The sequence below is a fragment of the Rhipicephalus microplus genome, unplaced genomic scaffold (genome assembly GCF_043290135.1).
Source record: "Rhipicephalus microplus isolate Deutch F79 unplaced genomic scaffold, USDA_Rmic scaffold_361, whole genome shotgun sequence".
Lineage (NCBI taxonomy): Eukaryota > Metazoa > Arthropoda > Arachnida > Ixodida > Ixodidae > Rhipicephalus > Rhipicephalus microplus.
Window position 1 is genome coordinate 92,501 of NW_027464928.1, and position 12,500 is coordinate 105,000.

At 60.6% G+C, this 12,500-nt stretch overlaps 3 non-coding genes across 3 annotated transcripts in view; all 3 read right to left on the reverse strand.

The window, feature by feature from the left end:
• The window catches only part of LOC142794013 (large subunit ribosomal RNA), a 3,958-nt gene extending 3,705 nt beyond the window's left edge, over positions 1–253 (reverse strand). Inside the window, exon 1 of the ribosomal RNA XR_012892002.1 lies at positions 1–253. This exon is cut by the window's left edge and continues 3,705 nt beyond it. This is a non-coding gene — a ribosomal RNA (large subunit ribosomal RNA).
• Positions 254–1,407: 1,154 nt separating this feature from the next.
• LOC142794023 (5.8S ribosomal RNA) lies at positions 1,408–1,560 on the reverse strand. Its single transcript, XR_012892008.1, has one exon. It is a non-coding gene; the product is annotated as a 5.8S ribosomal RNA (ribosomal RNA).
• Positions 1,561–3,279: 1,719 nt separating this feature from the next.
• On the reverse strand, positions 3,280–5,094 carry LOC142794011 (small subunit ribosomal RNA). The gene has a single exon (XR_012892000.1). It is a non-coding gene; the product is annotated as a small subunit ribosomal RNA (ribosomal RNA).
• Positions 5,095–12,500: the final 7,406 nt, after the last annotated feature.

Genomic DNA, 12,500 nt, shown 5'->3' on the forward strand with positions numbered 1-12,500 from the left:
CGCGCAACGGCGGAGACGGGCCTGGCACCCACTCTGGGACAAGCCCCTGTCAGGGGGACTTGCACCGTCGCAAACACCCGAGAACGTCGCCTCCCATACACCACATTTCCCGACCGCCTGCAAGGACGGGGGATTCGGTGCTGGGCTCGGTCCCGTTTCGCTCGCAGCTACTCGGGGAATCCCTGTTGGTTTCTTTTCCTCCGCTTAGTGATATGCTTAAATTCAGCGGGTTGTCTCGCCTGATCTGAGGTCGACAGCGGATACATTCGCTTCCATCAACTTCCTGCACGACCGCGTGCGCTCGCCCTACCAAGTGCGCCCGCAACCCTGTACAGGGCCACTTCTTCACAAGGCTGGCAATCGGCTTCCCCGCTGCACGCGTGCGGCGCACAACCGGTGTGACGTGGAAGTGACGGGACACGTTCGTAAACCCATCGCGAACCGAGTACGACGCCCTACCAAGTGCGCCCGCAACCCTGTACAGGGTCACATCTTCACAAGGCTGGCAAGCGGCATTCCGCTGCGCGCGTGCGTCGTCCGAGCAGTTGCGTGATAAACGACCGTGTCGAAAGCCCAAACACCGCCGAGGCCAGTCGCCGCCGCCGCAAGGGCAGCCACGCAGCCTGGCGAGAGGCATCGTCTCGTGTAGCGTCGCCCCCGCCCCAACTGGAGTGGCCCAGTTTTTTGAACGGGACGGGAACTGCGAAGCACTTAGACCGACGGCGGACTACGACGAGAACGCCTTAAGCTTCGCCAACGTTTCGCCAACTCGTGCGGGAGACTTTTTCCGCTTCGCGGCAAGTCGTCGCGCCGTGCTCTCCGCATCAACCGCGTACGCAGCGAACCGCAAACGTCGGGCGCAGCCTCCTCACCTCCCTGCGCTTTGCGCGCGAACGTTCCCTGTTCGCGCGGCAAAGCCTGGAGGAGGCACGGCCCCGCAGCGTGTTCGAGCGCCCGGTCTACGGGACACCCTGCTTACTTCGAGGGCAACAAGCGCAACGCAAGGCTGCGATCTCGCGCACTTTGCGCACGGCTGGAGAAGCTTTGCTGGCCGGCTTTCGCTCCTCGTGTTTACCGTGCGTTAAAGTTGCGCGTCCGTGGCTCTCGCAGCTCTTGCGCGCCCGGTCGCAGAGAGGAGTACGCAACCTCGACCGCACTTTCCCTGCAGGCTTCCTTCCGACTCGAAGTCCTGCGGCGGTCTCAACGAGGTGCCACATCCTCAATGCAGTCGGTCGCCCCCGTTTCGGTTGGGCTCTGGCACGACGGTCGCCACCGTCTCGCCCTTGAGTGGCCGCTGTTGGCGCTCGCTGTGAGGTGTTCAGCGTGCTGTCCGTGTTGCCGACGCGGTCAAAACGAGTCGACGGCTCACGTTCCCTTGTGCGCCGAAGGCTCTCTTGATATGTGATCCGACCCTCAGACAGACGAAGCCAAGGGAAGACCCAAGGCCGCAATGTGCGTTCAAAGAATCAGTGCTCAGTGTGTCCTGCAATTCACACCAAGTCTCGCAGCTGGCTGCGTTCTTCATCGACCCGAGAACCGAGTGATCCACCGCTTAGAGTCGTGAAAAAGTGTTTGTTCAATTCCGTACAGTCAAAACCAAACGTTTCTGGCACTCGGCCAAACAGTGGCCAAGAAGGGCGCTTTTCAGCGCACGCTTGGACTCCAAAACTCTGCCGCGCCTTTTTCGGCTGCCGCAAATCGAGCAAACGGTGTGTTTCGAACGGCGTTTCGCTTCCGCTACTTGCGAGTGCTTTCGTGGTCCACCCCTCTATAAATACTCGGGAGGCGTCGAAGCCGGTTCTCCAAGCCGGACCCGTAGGTATCGTTGTGTGCTCGCTCTCATTGGCCCGCCTAACCAGAAAATGCCTGCGGTACACCCATTTGGATAAGAGTGCACGCAGATGCGGGCCTCGACGGCTACACATTTCCTCGGGCGGCCGCCTCCCGGCCTCCGTGGAGCGCGGGATGCACGGTCCCATCGACAAGCCTCTCCCGTTTTTACCGTGGCGTCGCGGTTCACCACGGCGGGCGGGTCGGTCTCCTCCGCATAAAAAGGGGGACCCCCGCTTTTTGTTCCACGAAATCGCACAAGCTTTTTTCGCATCCACGGTTTGCCACCGCACACCAAAATGCCGATCCGGCTGCCTACTTTAGCCAACAGGTGGAGCCAGGCGCGCCGTACTTGCGCGGCACTTCCCACGTCCACCGAAGTCGGTGCCAAGGACCACTTTCGGCGCCGGAGCCGCGTACGAGCCTACTCGAGGCGGAAGAACGAAGCCAGCAAGGGCCTGGCCGCAAGTGCGTTCAATTGTCGGGACGTCCAAGTCCCTCGTTCTTCCGTGCTTCCTCTTTCGGCAAGTCGTTGCGGCACCTTCCCAAAGCGCGCAGACCCGCTAATCGCGACGAGCGCGACGTGGCCGTGCCGCCTTTCCCTCGGCAGCAAGCAAAACGCCTGGCAACGTCGACGCTCCCCTAACCGCGATCTCGCACCGTGTTTCGTGTGGCGAATTCAAAAGCCGGCCGGCGCTGCTGCAACCATTACGGTCGGTACGCATACGCCGCGGAGGGCGGGACGGTCATCGGAGCGTGCGGTTCCTCCATCGAGTACTGCGCACCTCGGCCGTCGCATCGCCGTGCCATGACCGGCCGCGCGTCAACGCGAACCGGTGCCAGCGAGATCCCTCGCCTGCAAGAACCGACCGGCAGCCTCCGTCACCCGAGGACGCGGAGGCGCTTGCCGCGGACGGCGGGACGGTATGCACTGGTGCACAGCGGACCCGTCACATCGCCAGTTCCTTGACCGACCGCCGACGCTTGTGCCGTTCCTCTCGTACTTGGCAGTCGCCGCGCGATTGTCGGGTCTCGTTCTTGCACGCTCGAACGGTCGGGAGGGCACTCGGCTGGCGTTTCGGGAACGCGCAGCCTCGCCTTCTACCGACGTAACCACGACTCGCCGTTCGCGCTCCGCCGCTCCTGTTTACAGTACTAGGCGGTCCCGCAGCGGTCGGGTCGCGCATTTCGAGCGCTTCGAGCCACGGTGCAGTGGCGGGTCGAAAGCCGACCTATGAGTGCGTTGCGCCGTTTGTACCCGCGTCCGCCACCTGGCCGACCGTCCAAGGTCGCGGTGTTGGCGTCCGCTGGGCGCAACAATTTGTCACGGGGTGCCGCTCCACATTCAGGCAGCCCCGTGGGGAAAAGCCGACCCCGCGTCCAAACGGGGTCAGCGGCAGAAAGTGTCGGGCGCAGACGCAGCTGAGGCGCTCACCCTTCACAATCCGTTAATGATCCTTCCGCAGGTTCACCTACGGAAACCTTGTTACGACTTTTACTTCCTCTAAATGATCAAGTTTGGTCATCTTTCCAACAGACCGGCGCAACCGAAAGGCCGCGCCGGACATCGGTCCGAAGACCTCACTAAATCATTCAATCGGTAGTAGCGACGGGCGGTGTGTACAAAGGGCAGGGACGTAATCAACGCGAGCTTATGACTCGCGCTTACTGGGAATTCCTCGTTCAAGGGGAACAATTGCAAGCCCCTATCCCAATCACGAAAGAAGTTCCACGGGTTACCCAGTCTTTTTAGACAGGGATAAAGACACGCTGCTTCCTTCAGTGTAGCGCGCGTGCGGCCCCGGACATCTAAGGGCATCACAGACCTGTTATTGCTCTGTTTCGTGCGGCTAGGAGCCGCTTGTCCCTCTAAGAAGGTTGTAAGGTGCTGGGAACCCCGCACCTATTTAATAGGCTAGAGTCTCGTTCGTTATCGGAATTAACCAGACAAATCGCTCCACCAACTAAGAACGGCCATGCACCACCATCCACCGAATCAAGAAAGAGCTCTCAATCTGTCAATCCTCCCAGTGTCCGGGCCGGGTAAGTTTTCCCGTGTTGAGTCAAATTAAGCCGCAGGCTCCACTCCTGGTGGTGCCCTTCCGTCAATTCCTTTAAGTTTCAGCTTTGCAACCATACTTCCCCCGGAACCCAAATACTTTGGTTTCCCGGAAGCTGCCCGCCGAGTCATTTGAGTAACTCAGGCGGATCGCTGGTTGGCATCGTTTATGGTCAGAACTAGGGCGGTATCTGATCGCCTTCGAACCTCTGACTTTCGTTCTTGATCAATGAAAACATTCTTGGCAAATGCTTTCGCAGTAGTTCGTCTTGCGACGGTCCAAGAATTTCACCTCTAGCGCCGCAATACGAATGCCCCCGTCCGTCCCTCTTAATCATTACCTCGTATTCCAAAAACCAACAGAACAGAAACGAGGTCTTGTTCTATTATTCCATGCAAGTTTATTCAGGCGACTCGCCTGCGTTGAGCACTCTAATTTTTTCAAAGTAAAAGCACCGGCCATCTCGAGGCACACAATGAAGTGCACCAAGAAAGAACCGGCATGATGTTCAGTCCGAGCCGTCGCATCGGGTAGATGCACTACTCGTCTGGAACTGAGATCCAACTACGAGCTTTTTAACCGCAGCAGCTTTAGTATACGCTATTGGAGCTGGAATTACCGCGGCTGCTGGCACCAGACTTGCCCTCCAATTGATCCTCGTTAAAGGATTTAGAGTGTACTCATTTCAATTACGGGGCCTCAAAAGAGTCCCGTATTGTTATTTTTCGTCACTACCTCCCCGTGCCGGGAGTGGGTAATTTGCGCGCCTGCTGCCTTCCTTGGATGTGGTAGCCGTTTCTCAGGCTCCCTCTCCGGAATCGAACCCTGATTCTCCGTTACCCGTAACAACCATGGTAAGCAAGTAACCTACCATCGAAAGTTGATAAGGCAGACACTTGAAAGAAACGTCGCCGGCTCGTGGCCATGCGATCAGCACAAAGTTATCCAGAGTCACCACACAATACGGGCCGAAACCCGATCGATCTTGGTCTAATAAAAGCACCCGTTACCCAAAGGGCTCCAGGCTCACTGCATGTATTAGCTCTAGAATTGCCACAGTTATCCAAGTAGGAAGAAACGATCTAAGGAACCATAACTGATTTAATGAGCCATTCGCGGTTTCGCCTTATTTCGGCATGTACTTAGACATGCATGGCTTAATCTTTGAGACAAGCATATGATTACTGGCAGGATCAACCAGGTAATCGTTCGACTGCGCGTCCGTCCTCGCCCTCGGCGGGCCGGACGCAGTCTGTGTGCGGCGGAGGCCACCTTCAGGCGCCCCAACACGCTTATTTTGCACTCCGAGATGACGGCGTTCGAGCTCGCTACGGCACAACCTTCCCGAAAGACGAGTGGGAGCCGTGCGGCAAGAAGCACGTTCATGCTCGCTCTTTTTCGTTGCATCGACTCGGTCGCGCCGTGCGGGTTGCCCAAGCCCGCTGCACTGTCGGTGGACCGGCCGGAACTAGCAACGGAGCCGAGACTGCAAAGCCGCCAGACGACGGGTCACGCCCGCGTCTTCGGCGCTTTCGCATCTGAATCGCCCGAGGACGACACGGAACACACCTCGATATCGTGGTAAAACGGCACCGTCCGACAACCAGCCCCTAACGCATCAAGCGGATGAGGCTGCAGACGACTGCCGTGGATTCCCCTGGAGCAGACCCGAGGACACGCTTGACGAGGCCGAAGCCCGCCGCATATCAGACACCCGGTCGCTTTCGCGTACGCCGCTCACGAGAACCCCCACATAATAGCAGCGATAAGTACCCAGACCTCCTTGGGCCCTAATACGAGCGTACTCGAGAAAATTTCACCGCGGGTGTGCCCCGAAACGTGTGGCATGTTGAGCGTGCCACAAGTCTACGTCGCTCTCAAACCCGCCGAGGTCGTAGAATTTGCGACCCTACTCACGAAATTCCCACCGAGGATACGGCCGCAAACGTACCGCACCTTGGGTAGGCCACGAGTTTGTGCAACACTACGCTGACGGCACAGCACCGAGGTCGTGCGCGCACGCACGGGAAAATTCCGCCGCGGTTTCTGCCGAAAACGTGAGGCACCACGACTCTCCGCAAGTTCGCGTCGACTGCGAAAGACCGAAGTCGTGAACGACGTGTCCGCTACTCGCCGCCGACACGCTGGACACCAAACGTACAACGACTCGACGGCGTCGTAGAGGCCCACGACGCGGTTTTCCTTAACGACGTCTCGGCGTGGCACCGACAGGTTAGAACGGCCGACCAACGTTCCCTGTCCGCCGTTCGGCTCAGTCGAAGGGCTCGGCGACTTCGGCAACGCTGCGAAGCCGCACGGTGACGCACGCCATGTCCCCATTTTTTTTTTCTTTCTGCGTCTGCCGGGGTGCCCCTATAATAGCAGCGATAAGCACCCAGACCGCCGTGGGTCGCTCGCCCCGGCTGACGTGGTTTTTCGTACTCCTGCGGCGGTCGCCGTCAAGCACGTCCAAATACGCTACTTTCGTGGGCGCATTCACGCTCTTTCGCTTCGCCGGAGTGCCAGCACTCACTCTGCCAAAAACGGCGAACATCCGAGCGGCGGTTCCCACTTTTGCGTCGGCGTCGCAAACCCCGCCCCGGCAGACGAGGTTTGCCGTACTCGTGCGACGGTGGCCGGCGGGCACGTCGAAAGACGCCGATATCGTGCGCGAATTGGCGCACCTTGGCTTCACCGGAGTGCCGCCACTGACTCCTCCAAAAACGGCGAAGATCCGAGCGGCGCTTCCCACTTTCGCATCGGCGTCCCGAACTCCGCCCCGGCTGACGCGGTTTACCGTACTCGTGCGACGGTCGCCGGCGAGCACGTGGAAAGACGCCGATATCGTGCCCGAATCGGCTCCGTTCGGCTTCGCCGGAGTGCCAGCACTGGCTCGGCGAAAGACGACGAACATCCGAGCGACGGTTCTCACTATTGCGTACGCGTCGCAAACCCCGCCCCGGCAGACGCACTTTGCCGTACTCGTGCGACGGTCGCCGGCGAGCACGTAGAAAGACGCCGATATCGTGCCGGAATCGGCCCCGTTTGGCTTCGCCGGAGTGCCAGCACTCACTCGGCCACAAACGGCGAACATCCGAGCGGCGGTTCCCACTTAGCCGTCGGCGTCCCGAACTCCGCCCCGGCAGACGCGGTTGCCGAGCTCGTGCGACTAGCGACCGCGAAGCCGTCTCGCGACGCCGCTTTCGTGCGCGGCTCCCACTGCGACCTGGGTCACCCGAGGTCGACGAGCAAAAAAGAATGTCGAAAAAAATTTTTTTTTTTTTTGCGTCTGCCGGGGTGCCCCTATAATAGCAGCGATAAGCACCCAGACCGCCATGGGTCGCTCGCCCCGGCTGACGTGGTTTTTCGTTTTCCTGCGGTGGTCGTCGTCAAGCACGTCCAAACACGCCACTTTCGTGGGCGCATTCGCGCTCTTTCGCTTCGCCGGAGTGCCAGCACTCACTCTGCCAAAAACGGCGAACATCCGAGCGGCGGTTCCCACTTTTGCGTCGGCGTCGCAAACCCCGCCCCGGCAGACGAGGTTTGCCGTACTCGTGCGACGGTGGCCGGCGGGCACGTCGAAAGACGCCGATATCGTGCGCGAATTGGCGCACCTTGGCTTCACCGGAGTGCCGCCACTGACTCCTCCAAAAACGGCGAAGATCCGAGCGGCGCTTCCCACTTTCGCATCGGCGTCCCGAACTCCGCCCCGGCTGACGCGGTTTACCGTACTCGTGCGACGGTCGCCGGCGAGCACGTGGAAAGACGCCGATATCGTGCCCGAATCGGCTCCGTTCGGCTTCGCCGGATTGCCAGCACTGGCTCGGCGAAAGACGACGAACATCCGAGCGACGGTTCTCACTATTGCGTACGCGTCGCAAACCCCGCCCCGGCAGACGCACTTTGCCGTACTCGTGCGACGGTCGCCGGCGAGCACGTAGAAAGACGCCGATATCGTGCCGGAATCGGCCCCGTTTGGCTTCGCCGGAGTGCCAGCACTCACTCGGCCACAAACGGCGAACATCCGAGCGGCGGTTCCCACTTAGCCGTCGGCGTCCCGAACTCCGCCCCGGCAGACGCGGTTGCCGAGCTCGTGCGACTAGCGACCGCGAAGCCGTCTCGCGACGCCGCTTTCGTGCGCGGCTCCCACTGCGACCTGGGTCACCCGAGGTCGACGAGCAAAAAAGAATGTCGAAAAAAATTTTTTTTTTTTTTTTGCGTCTGCCGGGGTGCCCCTATAATAGCAGCGATAAGCACCCAGACCGCCATGGGTCGCTCGCCCCGGCTGACGTGGTTTTTCGTTTTCCTGCGGTGGTCGTCGTCAAGCACGTCCAAACACGCCACTTTCGTGGGCGCATTCGCGCTCTTTCGCTTCGCCGGAGTGCCAGCACTCACTCTGCCAAAAACGGCGAACATCCTAGTGGCGGTTCCCACTTTTGCGTCGGCGTCGCCAACCCCGCCCCGGCATACGCGGTTTGCCGTACTCGTGCGGCGGTGGCCGGCGGGCACGTCGAAAGACACCGATATCGTGCGCGAGTCGATGCTTCTTGGTCTCGCAGGAGGGCCGCCACTCACTCCTGCAAAAACGGCGAAGATCCGAGCGGCGCTTCCCACTTTTTCGTCGGCGTCGCAAACCTCGCCCCGGCAGACGCGCTTTGCCGTACTCGTGCGACGGTCGCCGGCGAGCACGTCGAAATACGCCGATATCGTGCCCGAATCGGCCCCGTTTCGCTTCGCCGGAGTGCCAGCACTCGCTCGGCCAAAGTCGACGAACATCCGAGCGACGGTTCCCACTATTGCGTACGCGTCGCGAACCCCGCCCCGGCAGACGCGGTTTGCCGTACTCGTGCGGCGGTGGCCGGCGGGCACGTCGAAAGACGCCGATATCGTGCACGAATTGGCGCTCCTTGGCTTCACCGGAGTGCCAGCACTCACTCGGCTAAAAACGGCGAACATCCGAGCAGCGGTACCCACTTAGCCGTCGGCATCCCGAACTCCGCGCCGGCTGACGCGGTTGCCGAGCTCGTGCGACTAGCGACCGCGAACGCGTCTCGCGACGCCGCTTTCGTGCGCGGCTCCCATTGCGACCTGGGTTACCCGAGCTCGACCAGCAAAAAAGAAGGTCGAAAATTTTTTTTTTTTTTTCTGCGTCTGCCGGGGTGCCCCTATAATAGCAGCGATAAGCACCCAGACCGCCGTGTGTCGCTCGCCCCGGCTGACGTGGTTTTTCGTACTCCTGCAGCGGTCGCCGTCACGCACGTCCAAATACGCCACTTTCGTGGGCGCATTCGCGCTCTTTCGCGTCGCCGGAGTGCCAGCACTCACTCTGCCAAAAACGGCCAACATCCGAGCGGCGGTTCCCACTTTTGCGTCGGCGTCGTAAACCCCGCCCCGGCAGACGCGGTTTGCCCTACTCGTGCGACGGTCGCCGGCGAGCGCGTCGAAAGACGCCGATATCGTGCGCTAATTGGCGCTCCTTGGCTTCTCCGGAGTGCCGCCACTCACTCCTCCAAAAACGGCGAAGATCCGAGCGGCGTTCTCCACTTTCGCATCGGCGTCCCGAACTCCGCCCGGGCTGACGCGGTTTACCGTACTCGTGCGACGGTCGCCGGCGGGCACGTCGAAAGACGCCGATATCGTGCCGTAATCGGCCCCGTTTGGCTTCGCCCGTGTGCCAGCACTCACTCGGCCAAAAACGGCGAACATCCGAGCAGCGTTTCCCACTTTCGCATCGGCGTCCCGAAGCCCGCCCCGGCAGACGCGGTTTGCCCTACTCGAGCGACGGTCGCCGGCGATCACGTCGAAAGGCGCCGAATTCGTGCACGAATCGATGCTTCTTGGTCTCGCAGGAGGGCCGCCACTCACTCCTGCAAAAACGGCGAAGATCCGAGTTGCGCTTCCCACTTTTTCGTCGGCGTCCCGAACTACGCCCCGGCTGACGCGGTTTACCGTACTCGTGCGACGGTCGCCGGCGGGCACTTCAAAATACGCCGATTTCGTGGGCGCATTCACGCTGTTTCGCTTCCCCGGAGTGCCAACACTCACTCTGCCGAAAGCGGCGATCATCCGAGCGGCGGTTCCCACTTTTGCGTCGGCTTCGCAAACGGCGCCCCGGCAGACGCGCTCGTGCGACGTACTCGTGCGACGGTCGCCGGCGAGCACGTCGAAAGACGCCGATATCGTGCTCGAATCGACCCCGTTTCGCTTCGCCGGAGTGCTGCCAGTCACGGCGCAGAAAACGGCGAACAAGTGTTTTTTTTTTTTTTTTCCTAGAATTTGTGTTATAGAAGGCACATTTGATATCGGACGATAATTTTCAACTTTATCACGCGCACCGATTTTCGTGTAGAGGTTTGCAAGTTTATGGGAATTTCTCCACTTGGAATAATGCGATTTAGTAGTACTACGAGAACTTCATGGATGTACTCAAGGGTACGGGGCAAGTCAGTTACGTCAACACCTGCAGATTTTTTACACTTCAAACTGAAAATTGTTGGTTGTGAGTCCTCGTGTGATATTAAAGGCCGATTCGCTAACACATAGAACAAAGAAAGAAAGGAAGAAAAAACGCCCGCGCTCGCTCAAGAAACCTGGGTTCGCAACAAGTGGCAACAACAAGCAACCGAGCGAGTGCGCCAAAACCCGTGGCGGCCGAACAAACGCGAAGTCCCAACCGCGTCAGCCGGGGCGGCACGGGACAGGAAAAATCACTTCAGCCGGGGCGGCGGGGCACCGAATAAACCTCGTCACCTCGTCGCAGGATAAAAGAGGAAACAAAAAGTCTAAACAGCGTCTGCTGGAGCGAATGCGTAATAAAACAACAACAACAACAAAAAAAAAAACACCCGCGCTCAAGAAGTCTGCAATCACCACAAAAGGCGACTGTGACCGAGCAGCGTCAGCCGGGGCCGTGCGGAAACGGAAAAACCGCGACTACCGGGGCGTCGAGGCACCGAAAAATCCACTTCAGCCGCGGCGAAAAAAAAAACAAAAAGAAAGACGGAGGGGGGGGGGGGGAACCACGTCTGCCGGGGCGAAGGAAAAAAAAAAAACGCGTCTGCCGGGGCGAGCCCGGGTGCGGCACCACCGGGAAAACTGTGGCAAACAGACATGGCGATCGAGTGAGTGGGCCGCCAGCCAGGCTCAGCCAAAAAGTGCAAAGTCCGAACTGCGTCAGCCGGGGCGGCAAAAACCACGTCAGCCGGGGCGGCGCAAAAAACCGCGTCTGCCGGGGCGGCACGAAACCGCGTCAGCCGGGGCGGCGCGAAAACTGCGTCAGCCGGGGCGAAAGAAAAAAAAAAAAACGCGTCTGCCGGGGCGAGCCCGGGTGCGGCACCACCGGGAAAACTGTGGCAAACAGACATGGCGATCGAGTGAGTGGGCCGCCAGCCAGGCACAGCCGAAAAGTGCAAAGTCCGAACCGTGTCAGCCGGGGCGGCAAAAAACCGCGTCAGCCGGGGCGGCGCAAAAAACCGCGTCTGCCGGGGCGGCACGAAACCGCGTCAGCCGGGGCGGCGCGAAAACTGCGTCAGCCGGGGCGAGCCCGGGTGCGGCACCACCGGGAAAACTGTGGCAAACAGACATGGCGATCGAGTGAGTGGGCCGCCAGCCAGGCTCAGCCAAAAAGTGCCAAGTCCGAACTGCGTCAGCCGGGGCGGCAAAAAACCGCGTCAGCCGGGGCGGCGCAAAAAACCGCGTCTGCCGGGGCGGCGCGAAAACCGCGTCTGCCGGGGCGGCGCGAAAACTGCGTCAGCCGGGGCGAAAGAAAAAAAAAACGCGTCTGCCGGGGCGAGCCCGGGTGCGGCACCACCGGGAAAACTGTGGCAAACAGACATGGCGATCGAGTGAGTGGGCCGCCAGCAAGGCTCAGCCAAAAAGTGCTAAGTCCGAACTGCGTCAGCTGGGGCGGCAAAAAACCGCGTCTGCCGGGGCGGCACGAAACCGCGTCAGCCGGGGCGGCGCGAAAACCGCGTCTGCCGGGGCGGCACGAAACCGCGTCAGCCGGGGCGGCGCGAAAACTGCGTCAGCCGGGGCGAGCCCGGGTGCGGCACCACCGGGAAAACTGTGGCAAACAGACATGGCGATCGAGTGAGTGGGCCGCCAGCCAGGCACAGCCGAAAAGTGCTAAGTCCGAACTGCGTCAGCCGGGGCGGCAAAAACCGCGTCAGCCGGGGCGGCGCGAAAACCGCGTCTGCCGGGGCGGCACGAAACCGCGTCAGCCGGGGCGGCGCGAAAACTGCGTCAGCCGGGGCGAGCCCGGGTGCGGCACCACCGGGAAAACTGTGGCTAACAGACATGGCGATCGAGTGAGTGGGCCACCAGCCAGGCTCAGCCAAAAAGTGCTAAGTCCGAACTGCGTCAGCCGGGGCGGCAAAAACCGCGTCAGCCGGGGCGGCGCAAAAAACCGCGTCTGCCGGGGCGGCACGAAACCGCGTCAGCCGGGGCGGCGCGAAAACTGCGTCAGCCGGGGCGAAAGAAAAAAAAAAACGCGTCTGCCGGGGCGAGCCCGGGTGCGGCACCACCGGGAAAACTGTGGCAAACAGACATGGCGATCGAGTGAGTGGGCCGCCAGCCAGGCACAGCCGAAAAGTGCCAAGTCCGAACTGCGTC